At 41.9% G+C, this 12765-nt stretch overlaps 1 pseudogene; it reads right to left on the bottom strand.

Annotated features, from left to right (window-relative positions):
• Positions 1–2158: 2158 nt before the first annotated feature.
• On the bottom strand, positions 2159–8261 carry LOC137613820 (transcription elongation factor SPT6-like; annotated as a pseudogene).
• Positions 8262–12765: the final 4504 nt, after the last annotated feature.

Consider the following 12765-nt stretch of genomic DNA (forward strand, 5'->3'; position numbering starts at 1 on the left):
TGTGTGTGTGTGTGTGCGCGCGCGCCGTGGGAACAGGACAATCTAATCCCAGCCTTACACATGTGTGTGTAGTATTGATCTGTAGCTGTTTTGCGGGCAGCACTCCGTGAGTCCTTTGGGGCGGATATAACACACACACACACACACACACACCATCAAAGGCGCCTCCCCTCCAATTTAAGTGTCAGGAAGAAAGTGCTTGAATGTGTTTTGGGAGAGTGCAAAGGTCAAACCTGAGGCACTTGCTAAACTACTCCAGAACCCACCAGGGATCTGGGTAGATGGAAATGGACAACACCCCCTCCACCTCCACCTCTACCTCCACCCCCTCTGGAGAAAACAACAATATAAATAAATAAAACTGGGATGAGGTTCCTGTTTCAGGACAGAAGCGGTTGTTGGATCTCACAACAGAACGCCACGCGACTCCGGCGTGGGTTTCCTGTCGTAGCAGCATCCCGGCGTTTTGGCCCGCTAAGTGAGGTCTGTCTGTCATGAAAGGTTTTTGCCTTCCTCCAGCTAGAAAGATGAAACTGCGTGACACGTAACACGAACTGGAGCCAGCGTGACCTGATCCCACCTACGGGTTTTGTATTTGCTCTCTAGTGGCGCTCATCAGCCGCTAAGAGGGCTGGAAAAAAACCCCATCCTCCCTCCCTTCACCTCTGCGCTGCCAAATGGATCGGGGAAGGGGACTGTGTTTACTGCCATGGCTAATATCCTCGTTAACGCTAATCTGTGGGGAGTGCTGGAGATGGAGGGAGGCTGTTCCAGTGAGAGGAAGAGGAGGGAGGCTGTTCCAGGGAGAGGAAGAGGAGGGACGTATGGAGGGCGAATGCAAAAGAGAGAGGAACGGTTCAGGAAGAACCACACTCATCTGGGTTCTTGACATTATGGCTGCTGGACTGTGATTGGCTCGTTTGCCCCTCCTATACCTGATACATATTCTCCACACATACCTCACAGACGCCCACATACATGCAAATAGGAACGCTCATTAACCGGCCAACGATGCGGACAAGCCTGCACACTGAATCCACTTCGCCATTAGCGCTGATAGATCTTTACTCTAAACGTGCGCCGCGTCCAATTGGAACCGATCATACAACGTCGTGCATGCTCACATCTCAATGTTCCAAAATATTAAAGCCTAAGGTTCATGTCTTTTGTGAAAATTTAAAAGAGCAAGGCACAAAAACAAGGTTTCCAGAGTGTAAAGATGCAGCTGATAAATGGATTAAATGGCAGAAATTGGCTTTTGGAAAATTCTCCTTCCATCAGTCTGATATTTAAAGTGCTCCTTTTTAATAGGAGAGATTTAGAATGGAGTGTAAAGGCACACCTTTTGATAGGCAGGGAGGGCATCCAGCATAAAAAACTTGGAAAAAGGATTATACGCTGTGGCGACCCTCAACGGGACAAAACGAAAGGAAGTTGTAGTAGTTTTATTTAGAGCTATGTACATGTGATCACAATCACTAGAATCATAGTATACTGCAAATCAAAATATAAGAACAAAGCTAATCTATGTATGATAAAAATGTTATTCTTTCATTCTCATACGGAGATCTGCCGATGCAGATTAACATTTTCCAGGCCGTGTTAAATACAAAACACATGACTTCCTACAAGGATAAACAGTGCAGACTAGTGATCAAGGTTTTTCACATTTTATCTTATTTTTTCTGTCGAATTTCTGAACAGAGATATTACAATATGGTCAAATATTGCAAGCATTATAAAATAATATGAGAGAGAAGTCCCCTTTTGAGAAGGGTTTAAGACACAGACATCTTGTCTTATGTTTTATTTAATCTATGTATTAAAGTAACTAGTGCATAGATTTGTGTATTAACAACATACAGTAATCCCTCGTTATTCAGGGTTGCGACAAATTTAAATGTTTACGAACCCTCCCCATACTGATATTAAAACTACCATATGTATTTCTATTACCTTTTCTCACACTATTATAGACAGTTTAAAGCACTTTTACGTGTTTAATACACAGAAGTGCGCTGTGTTCCATGAGTCTCGGAATCTTGAAGAGTGAATACGCGAGGTATTACTGTATTTCAAGTATTTCCCAGAGTGAACCAACAACGAGTTGGTTCACTAACCCTAACCCTGAGCCAGTTGAGACAGACTTCAGCTGACGTTAATTCATACAGATCATCAGCTGTTCTGAGATGGACGGAAAGAGTTCCACACAGAATTCCTTTGTGTTGATTTTCCTGATTTTGCCACAAACCGTCATGCCGACCTGAAGGATGAAGAGAAACAAGGTAGGCTTTATAAAGTGCCAGAAAAAGAAACAAACTGACATCTTAATCGTCACATTTGTCAGCAGTGAGTGGAATAAACACGAGCTGAAGGATTCTCACCTTGTACTTCAATTTAGGATGTCTGTTTGAGCTGCTGGCGTAATATCTGGCGGGGATGAATCCCTTTAGTCCGTTATCCAGTCGGGTCCACAAACCGATGGTCTGACCGTGACACGAACCGCCGTCCGTGTGTCGCCACAACTTATGGAAAAACAAAGCGCTTCATTTGTTGTCGCTGTTTTTAGCGTGAAGTTGTTGAGAGAAGACAAATTGGGGCGTTTGTTACCTCTTGAAGGTCGTGAAAGTTCTCTTCCTGGCAGTTGGGACACATCCACAGCCCGGTGGCGCCGCTTTTGATGGGCTTGAAGCTTTCACCTGTCTGAGGCGTCTCGTAGGCGATGCCAGTTATGATGCTGGTGACCTCCTTATCTACAAAAAGATTAGGAGAAACGTCAACCTCCTGCACCCTCCCTCACAATACTGAGGATATACTGTATATTGGATCTTACCGATGTGGAAAGCCTCTGGAGACTCTTTAATCAGCATGTGGAAGACCTCTGCAGTGTTGGGTGATCTGTAGGGAACTCTGCGGTCTTTATACCTGCAGGTCAGCTCCTCACGGATGTCAGACAGGGTGATTATTTTCCTGCCGTGACCCTAAACAAAAGAACAAATGGAACCATGCAAGGTGCCACCAGCTCACGTGGAACTGTAATCGTTCTCAGAATCAGTCGGACATCAATGGGACGGATATTTGGGAGAAATTATCTCAAGAAGCCAATGAAAAGTAAACTACAAGGGCCGGGGATCAAACTACAGAATGACCCCAGGGTAGCTCAGTGTGGCCTCATAAGCACACTGAGTATTTTGTCCAGTAGAAGTTTTCTAAGCTGTTAAAAATGTTTACAACAGTCCTGAAGTCAAAGTCTCGACACACACTGACCAGGTTCTCAAGATGATTGGCATAGACACCCAAGTTCAGATGTGTGAGAGGTTGGGGATTTCTTAAGATCGTCTCCACAGCCTCATCTGGGCTCTTTTTCCGCCCATCTCGTTGAAGGGCGTCTACGGCCATGGAGCGAGCCAACCGTCCAGGAGGTTGATGACAGAGTCGGCGCTAAACAGGAAAAACAACGTTGATTTGAAACATTCTCATCTTGTTTTCTTGTCTCCATGTGGAAGATCTCAACCAGACACCAACCTGTTCTCCAGCGACATGGGGTTAATCTTGATGAAACCACAACAGTTGTTTGCAACTCGGGGTCCAAGGCCACACAAGGTGGACAGCTGGGATCTGTTTTTCAGAGGAGTCCTGCTCCGTTTCAGAACCTGCACAAATACACGGACCACGGCGGTTATTGGATGAAGTAGAGAGGGAAACGCTGCTCAGAAAATGACAAGACTCGTCAGATAACACGCCTTATGCAAGTGCGATGCCTTCCTGGGTCCCAGACCGCAGACGTACTGAACGACGCTCTGAGCGTGAGGATGGGCGACGGCCTTGTTCAAATCCACTCCAACATCACTGATGCAGTTGATGAATTCACGATGGAGAGAAGACAGCAGATCCTCCGTCGACACCTGTTCCTAAGAAACGAGGTGAGCAGAGACAGACTCTCAAATGTAAATAGCTGTCGCTTAGCAGAAGCGTTCAGTCACATCCTCTCAGCGTAATATTTAATAGTTAGTTGATGCAAGAAAAATTACGATTTTTTTTCCCCCTAGAATTCACTCTTACATAGAATATTTTGTTAAGTTTAATTAGTCAGACACAGAGAATAAAAGCTGCATGAATACAACAGGAAATGCTAACCAACATCCAAAAGGCACCAAAAAAAATTCAAAAATTCAAATCATATTTTCACATTAACATAAATCAACAATTCACTCAGTGGTTTCCCAGTAAATGTGGCTGAAATAAAGAACTGGAAGATCCGAATGGATAAAACAACAAACCTTTCTTCAGCGTCTCTCACCTGGAGCGGGTGAAGTCTGAGACGGAGAAGGTCTTCATCGCTGCTGCAGACGTGAGCGTACTCCATCAGGGGATCCTGGAGCTTCCTGGCTATCGACATGGCTTGTCGCAACAGAGGAGGGTATAACGCAAACTCCACCTAAAGGAGAGAACGCAGAGCCTCAGTGTGATTAAACACACCGCAGCGAATCCACAGCCAAGTCTCTACCAGCGTGTGATGGAGACACTGGTTTACCTCCGACTTCTTGCTGCTCATGTAGAGCTTGGCCAATTCGTTGTCAACCAGTTCCACCTTCATGCTGGGCAGGGCAGACTCTGACTGGAGTCCTTTAATAGCCCGATTGATGTCCTCTATGATAATTTGGACATCGCTGTGCACATGAACGCGTCATGAACTCAATCACAGCTTGTGAATACTGTTAGAAAGGCTTACGTTCTTATCAGGATCAGAACGGTATTTACCAGTCCTCTCCGGCAACAGCAATCACGTGAGGTTTCTTGCTGCTCAGGAACATCTGGAGTTCTTCAAAGTCCTGAGTGGGACAGAGAAATGTTTGAGCGATCATCTCGAAAACAGAAGAGCAACTGTTGGCTGTCGTCTTCCCCGGCTTTACCTTCCTCTTTTTTTCATCCATGCGAAAGGAATTCCTGCTCTTCATGAAATAGAGTAATCTCAAGGTGTCCGTGACCTTTCCTTCCTCATTGATCAGCGCACAGAAGACAGGAGGTGCTTCGCTGGGAGATGAAAGTTGAACATTAGAAACCATATTGCTGCATTAACACATCGCTTTGAGTTAAACAGAGAGCAATACTGCTTGGGGGAAAGACAAGAACAATGTGGTGGTAGATACCAGGAGGGTGTGTAGGCTACGCCTAGTGTCCGAATGCCTTGGCCTTGATTCTCATCCCTCATATCGTCTTTGTCAATCTGCTCTGGTCTGTAAGGAGCCACCTTGAGCCATTTAAACAACTGACGAGTGCAGGACTGCAAGAAAAAACATGGAACTCGATGAAGATGTCGACAAACGTCCATCGCATCAACGTTTGAGTAATATTTTGCTCATTAACATTCATTCAATTACCCTGAGGTCAGAAAACACGTCATGTTAAATACCTTGACAACGCTTTCTTTGGCGGCGGCGATCAGACGTAGCTTCGTCTCCCACGCCATTTGATGGAAGAGGAACTGCGTGAGAGACGTCTTGACGGCTAAACGTCGTAGCTTGTTCCACTTCTGTTTTTGGGGACTCAAAGTGTCCCTGAAGTACGCCTGTTCGATCAAGTCCATGTACCTCTGGTCTGTTCTGATTCTGAAGAAAAGCAGAGGAAAAATACAAACTTATTATTTATATATGAAGTTGGAACTCAAAAGTCAGGAATTAGTGGACTTGCTGTGCTTATTAATATGAGCATTTTTTTGTTAGGTGGACTGGATCAGACTACATTATTAACTATTGGTTAATCTATGTTGGGCTAACATTTTATCAGACATGCTTTTCTTATGCTGTGCATTTGCTCACCTGTGATTTCAAGATGCTTACCTGTTGGCCAAGGCAGGATCTAAGCTGATATCAATGACAGCTTGACCCCCATCCTCTGCCAAACACATCCTCAAGAACTCATCTCCTTTCAGGTCTTTCACTGGCGTACTCTAGAGAAACCAAAGAGCAAGCAAAATGAGAATTATGGGGTTTTTTGACAGGAAATAAGCAAATAACAGGGCATGTTAGTTAAAAAAAATGTTATGCTGTTGGTATCTACCCGTTTGTCTGTCCCGGTAGCAAAGTTGACAATGGCTTTCTTCTCAAAGAGCCGTCGGAGATTGTATCTGACCGCGGGGTGACACGCAATTTGCATAGCCACAATAAACGTGGTTATTTCCAGTACTTTCTCCGGAGTGTTGTACACCAAGCTGACATAATCTTTGGCCACTTCTACAGGATCATCAGGGTACTGCATGGTGTCATGGCCCCAGTGACTGCACATAAGTTTTTCTTCAAACACCTTTGGAGTCCATCCAAACTTCATAGCAAAGCCACCTGCAGTGAGGAAGAAGCAGAATAAGAAGAAACAAGGCAATCGGACCTGCAACATCCCACGATCACCCCTGAATTCGAAATTTTACCCTGACCTACTTGCATGGGTCAAAGATCAAAGATAGTGCTCTGACCTACTGTCATTGATCAAAGCACTAGCTTTGATCTATGGTCCTACTCACACTGGCCTTCTTCCTCGTCTTTCTATCTTATCCGGTTCCTGAGTGTACACAAGTTGAAATTTGACCTTGACCTAGTTTTTTCAAGGTCTCATTTTCATCCCCTTTGCTGTCCAAGTATTCTGCTTTTTGTTTCATCTTTCTATCTGCAACGGTTGCGAAGATATTTGGTGGACAAACGGACGGACGAACGAACAAACAAACAAACAAACGCACGAACACTGACAATTACAGTTCATCACCGCTTCAAAGCAGGATGTACGAACTCTGAAGTGCTGCCAACAAGGTGAACACAGTGGACATACTTTAACATGCTGTGTTGTGTGAGACGAGACTCACCAAATCCTGACTTCCGGTAGCTAGTGTGAAAATCTATTTGAGAGGCCAATTTAGGGTATTCACCTAAAGAAAGGGTAAAATTACAATGGATCATGAACCGAAATCAGTAAAAACGTAGAACTTTCTGAATTAAAATGTTTTCTATGAGAATCTATTGATTTCGCAGCATCCATCCATCGTCCAACAAAATCAGCAAATCAGAAAAATATGCTCACCGATCTCTGACACAAATCTCTTCTCGAAGTCTCCGATAACCTTTGGAATCTTGGGGATGTCTTGGCCATAGTAGAGCAGAACTTGGTTGTGCATATCCCTCAGGCCTTCGACAGTCTGCACTGCTTCAAGCCTATAAAACAAGATCAAATCTGTTTTAACGGGACAGAAAAACGCCTAGAGATGATGGAAGAAAAGTGATCTGTCAACGAGTCATGTCTTAGTACAATCACAACTAAATTCAGTATATATTTTACATCCTGAGCTTTGGAAACTTACCTCTTTATGTCAGACGGGTAGACACGACGGATGCCACTGGCTATATGTTTGTCAGGATGCCCTGAGAGCCACTCGGACTGATACGACTGCATCCTGTCGAACACCACGGTCAGGTTCAGCTTGTGGATCTGGAAACGAGTCCACTGGTGGGTGTAAAATGAAAATTAATGGTGAATGAATAATGAACGACAAAATTAGGAGTAGCAGACACACAGTATGTCAAGCTGATGCATGAAAGAAGTGAAATAATTCAAAGCAAAAGTAAAATGTCATCTCTTTATTCTGAGCAAAACGAACCATACTGTACCATTTCATCCCACTGCCACACCTTCCACAAGTTTCTAATGTTGAGTTCTGGTTCCACAAACTCTTTCCTGTAGAAAGCGATGAAAGGAACCTAAATGGGAATAAAAATATGTAAAAAAAACTTCGTAAAAAAAACTTCTTTACAATGTCAGAAGGACAGAGCAACCTCAGGTAAATATGAGGGGAATTCATTGTGGTTGGAAGGTGAGATTACCGTACCTCATACAGTTTATTCCTCATAAAGTCAAGGGCGTTTTTAATTTTGCTGATCATGCGGTGGCTTTTAACATCGAACTTTGTGGTTGTCTTTTCGTGCAGGTCATCAAAGAAGGCTGATGTGAAGATCCATTCTGCTTCCTTGGCCAGCTCACCATCATTACAAGGCCCAACAGGGATGGATCGTAACTGGGAGACAGATGACAGGAAATCAGACTGGAAACACATGATGTAATCACCACAATCATGTATGGTGTGTCTGACAATAGAACAACAATTCATCAGTTTGATAGCATGGTAAACACTGACAAACACACACCTGAAACCACTCAGGGATGTCCGTGGTAAGGATCTTGTTGTCTATATCGATCAGGTCATGTGTTACCACCTCCATGTTATCGACATTCACAAGAAAATCATTGCACCCTGGGAGAAAAAGCACAAATTTGTGTGTAGAGTACAGATTATAACTTTATTTATCCCTGTATGCGCATGTTCCACAAAGGGAACGCTTAAATCAGTTAGTAGTAGTATTAAACAGAACATGTCAGTTCTTACTGTGTTTTTTATGAGGACACATCACTTCCTGTTCAGATTCAGTCCTGATTTCCACTTGTTTGCACTTCATGGACAGCAGCATGACTTCTGTTATGAGCAAGAAAGTGCATGTTTCAATCCACTTTCCTTTCACCCTTAAATAAGTTGATAGCAGTATTTAAATGGAACATGTACAGTATATATTCTTACTGCACTTTTTACGACACATCAATTCCTGTTCAGATCTAGACGTCCTGGTTTCCACTCGTTTGCACTTCATTGACAGCGACAGAACTTCTGTTGTAAGCAAAAAGGTGTGCGTGTTAATCAACTTTCTTTTCACCCTTTGACAATAACACTTTGACGACCGTTACGGCTTACAAAAAACATAAATCTTTTTATTTATTAAGTGTTATCCAGTTAAGTGAAGAATAATTTTGTATATGACATATAAATTACATAAGAATCTATTATTTGCTAATTTATTTCTGATACATCAGATATTATAGAACACAAAAGAACAGAATGACCTCGTGTAGGACAACAAAACCAAACACACACACCAATGTCTTCTGGCATTTCCGTCTTTTGGATTTAATGTCTTGGCTCCTTGATGGCTGGTCTGTTCCTATTGAATATCCAAATTATTTCTTCAGATTTTTCAGGGAACACAAAAAAACTGAACCATTTGTTGAATATTTAGATAATTTAGGCAAGGAAAATCATTTCTGTTAAAAAAAAAAAATGACTCGAGCAAATATTTTAAGAGGGTGACAATATTGAATCATCGATGCCAAACCTTAGAAAATGTAACCCCAGTCATTATATTTGAAATATGCAACTGTGGAGTGGGTCCAATACATTTTAACAGCACTGAAAGTAGATTCTTATTTATGTTCTTAATAAATACATTTATGAATGGAATACATACTGTATATTCATTCATTCGTAGCTCTTACTCACAAATCATGTGCACACTGACAATCACATCATCATCAGTCAGTAGACTGAGACCACTAACTACCAAAACTAACTGTGAGTGTGAGTCTGCTGAGATTAAACACGTCTTACATCCTGGGGATATCAATTTTCAAAAAAAAAGAAAGAAAAACCCACCAAAAAAAAAAAAATCTATTACATTTTTTAAATAATTGTCCAAAAAAAAATTACTAAAAAAAATCAGGTCTTTTGGGATACCGACCAACCATTTCATAATCAATTTTGTTCAGGTGTATCGTACACATAATAATAATAATAATAATAATAATAATAATAATAATAATAATAATAATATTATATTGTGTACACACACATAAACACTCACACACATTTATATACAGTATGTTAACCAGTGGAGAACGGTGACGCACTTCAAAGCGACCGCTAGGAGGAGCAACTTCAAAGCGCGTCGCGCTAAGCTAACGGCTAACGCCACTAGCCGCGGTTGGACGTGCTGACGTCACAACAGAGACAGCAGCTCCCAGACGCGGCTAGCAGGTAACTTTCCGATGCTGATGCTAACGTCAAGCTAACCAGCTTCTCCTCCCCGCCAGCGGACCGGGACTCGGAACACCGCCCGGAAGAAGAAACCGTTACCTGTCTGCCCGGACGTGTAACCGTGAAAAGCTTTGAAAATGCTTTGAAGTCGCGATCTGGAGCTAACGGCTATTAGCATCAGGCTAAAAGTCAAACATAGTTACAAGCTAGTAGTTATGTGAAATATATAGAGTTCAAAGCTAGTGCTAATGCTAACTCCGGACCCCAGCTAGGTTCTTCCAAATGATTTTAAGAGCTTGCTTATGCAGGGAAATTTCTTTTAATTTAAAACAGTTTATGTCTCTTTGTTTTGGATTTTTTTTAAAAAATGTTTATCAAATTTGAGTTGGGGTAAAGAGCCAATCCAAAGTATTTAATTCCTGGTATGTAGGTCCTGATAGTCTGTATTTCTTCATTCGTTTTCTTCAAAAAATAGATTCGGACCAAAGTTTTTGTCTAAATCAATTTTTAAAAAATAAATAAACACATTGCCACAATTTTTGAAAGGTTCAGCAAGACCTGATTTTTTATTGAGCCGCTGTCTGATCCGCAGGATGGCTGTAGCTCGTGTATGTGCAGCCTGTTCTGGTGTCATGGCAGGTGTATAAAGAACTGCATCATCTGCATACAGGTGACTCCACTCATTTACAGTCTGAGCACTGAGCCCATCAATATGGTTAGACATGGAGATTTATCTTGATTAACTTTAACACACTGAACCCCAACCTGAAGACATCATGCAAACAAACATGTTGCCTCATTAGAAATATAGAAATTTTGCAAGTATTTTATGGTTGACTCGCTACAAAACAAAGTTTTTGAGGTCCAGAAATAAAGCCCATACCACATTGCCTCTATCTAGGGATTTTTGGCATTTTCCACCAGACAGCAATCTAAACTTATGAGGGTGGAGAAGCTCCTGGGCTTCTAGGTCTTATATCAAATGTGATGCAACCACTTTTTCCATTACTGCATATAATATGGGTACTATGGAGAAAGGCCAATAATTGCTCATACAATCGTTATTTCTGCTTTGAATACCCGTACATTAAGTGTCTTTTGCCAACCAGATGGAAAGGTAGATAGATAGATAGATAGATAGATAGATAGATACTTTATTAATCCCGGAGGAAATTGTATATATCCACTGCTCAGGTATTACATGAGAAATAATACTGGATAAACACCAGGAGAAAAAGAAACACTGACATCACAGGACATACCACAAGACATACACTACACTAACAGACAGACACATGCACGTGCAGGTACAGGTTCTTATTGAGAGATTAGCTAAAAGTGTCAGTGGTTGAGCCAGTACTGTCTGTGGTATTTGAGAAAGGAGATGCTCATGTTGTACATGTCATTAATTTTAGAGTTGGATAATTTATCAATTGTCTGTTCAGAAAATTTAGTTAATTCCATTACTGACTGCAGAAAATGGGAGTTATATTCATTGGCCATAGAGACAGGGTTATTTATACTTTTCCCCTGCACAGTGACTTCTTTTATTCTTTTGTGTTTATTTGTTTTAGTAGTAATATTATTCACATGTTTCCATAGGGATTTATTGCTGCTCCTTTCATTGCCTATATGTTGACTGTAATATGATGCTTTAGCTTTGCAGAGTTCTTTTACCATTTTATTTCTTTAACTTTATATGTTGAAGGATCTGTATTAAGTTTTGAGGTTATGGGGTTTTTTTTAGTGCTTAATAACGCATCTTCAGCATTTTTCTAATTTCATTATTTAACCATGGTAGAGCAATATCCTTCTGCCTGTACTTTTGTTGCTTTGAATATTTATTCTCTCCTATTATTCTGTATTCTCTCCGCCCCATCATGGCCTCAGTTAGAGTCACAGCTGTCTTCTACTTCATCCAGGTTTGGTGTCCCAGTTAAAGTTATTCAGTTCCCTTTCAAACTGCTGAGTTTTTGGTTTAGAAATAACCAATTTGAATGCACTGCCATTTTCATTGTGTTTACCAAAATACTCTAGTAGTTTTTTAGTCAGTTTTCTAACCGTCAAAGTTAAATTGTGGTCCAGTTATTAGATTCTGCGTCTTGGTCAGACATTCTGGTTTATTTGAAAATGCCGTGTCGGTGAGGATCCTGGTCTGTCTTGTCCAGGTGGGCCCTTTAATCATTCATCGATTGGGTTAAAATAACCATACCTAAACCTAAACAACTAGATTTCTCAAGTTGTTTACTCACATCAGTTTATTTATCATAAAAGGAGATATTATGAGATCTGTTATATTCAGACCGAGGCATTTGAACTTGTGAGTTCAACCACGTCACCCGAGACACGTCTCTGTCCACAGCGGCCCAGTGTGTGGACTGCCCCACACCCTTTCCCACTCCAGAAGTTACTGCACTTAATGGACCCACTTCACCCGTTCCACTCACTGGACCGCCTACGTCACTGGGTCCACCAGAACCCCCTGCTCCCACCTCTACCAACACCACCATTACTCCTGACCAGGTGACATCAATGCTGAGAAGCCAGACTGAGCCAAGACTCCTTCGGGCCTCAGTCTTCATCTGATCTGAGCTCCTTAACATGTTCTACCAGTCCATCGTGTCCACCACGGTGTGTTGGGTTGGTGGGGCCAGAAAACTGGACGTGGAACGCTTGAACAGACGCTTTTTGACGGCAGCTACTTTTAATTTTAACAATAACATAAGGGTTGAAAATTACCACATTATGGTGGAAGTGTTTTTTAGCAACCGTGTTATTTAGTTGTTACTCAGAGGGGTATTTTCTTACTTTATGGGATCCCTAATTCAGCCTCTTCTTGCGCCGCAGTAAAACAGACTCTCATG

This window comes from Antennarius striatus, chromosome 19 (assembly GCF_040054535.1).
Source record: "Antennarius striatus isolate MH-2024 chromosome 19, ASM4005453v1, whole genome shotgun sequence".
NCBI classification, from domain to species: Eukaryota; Metazoa; Chordata; class Actinopteri; order Lophiiformes; family Antennariidae; genus Antennarius; species Antennarius striatus.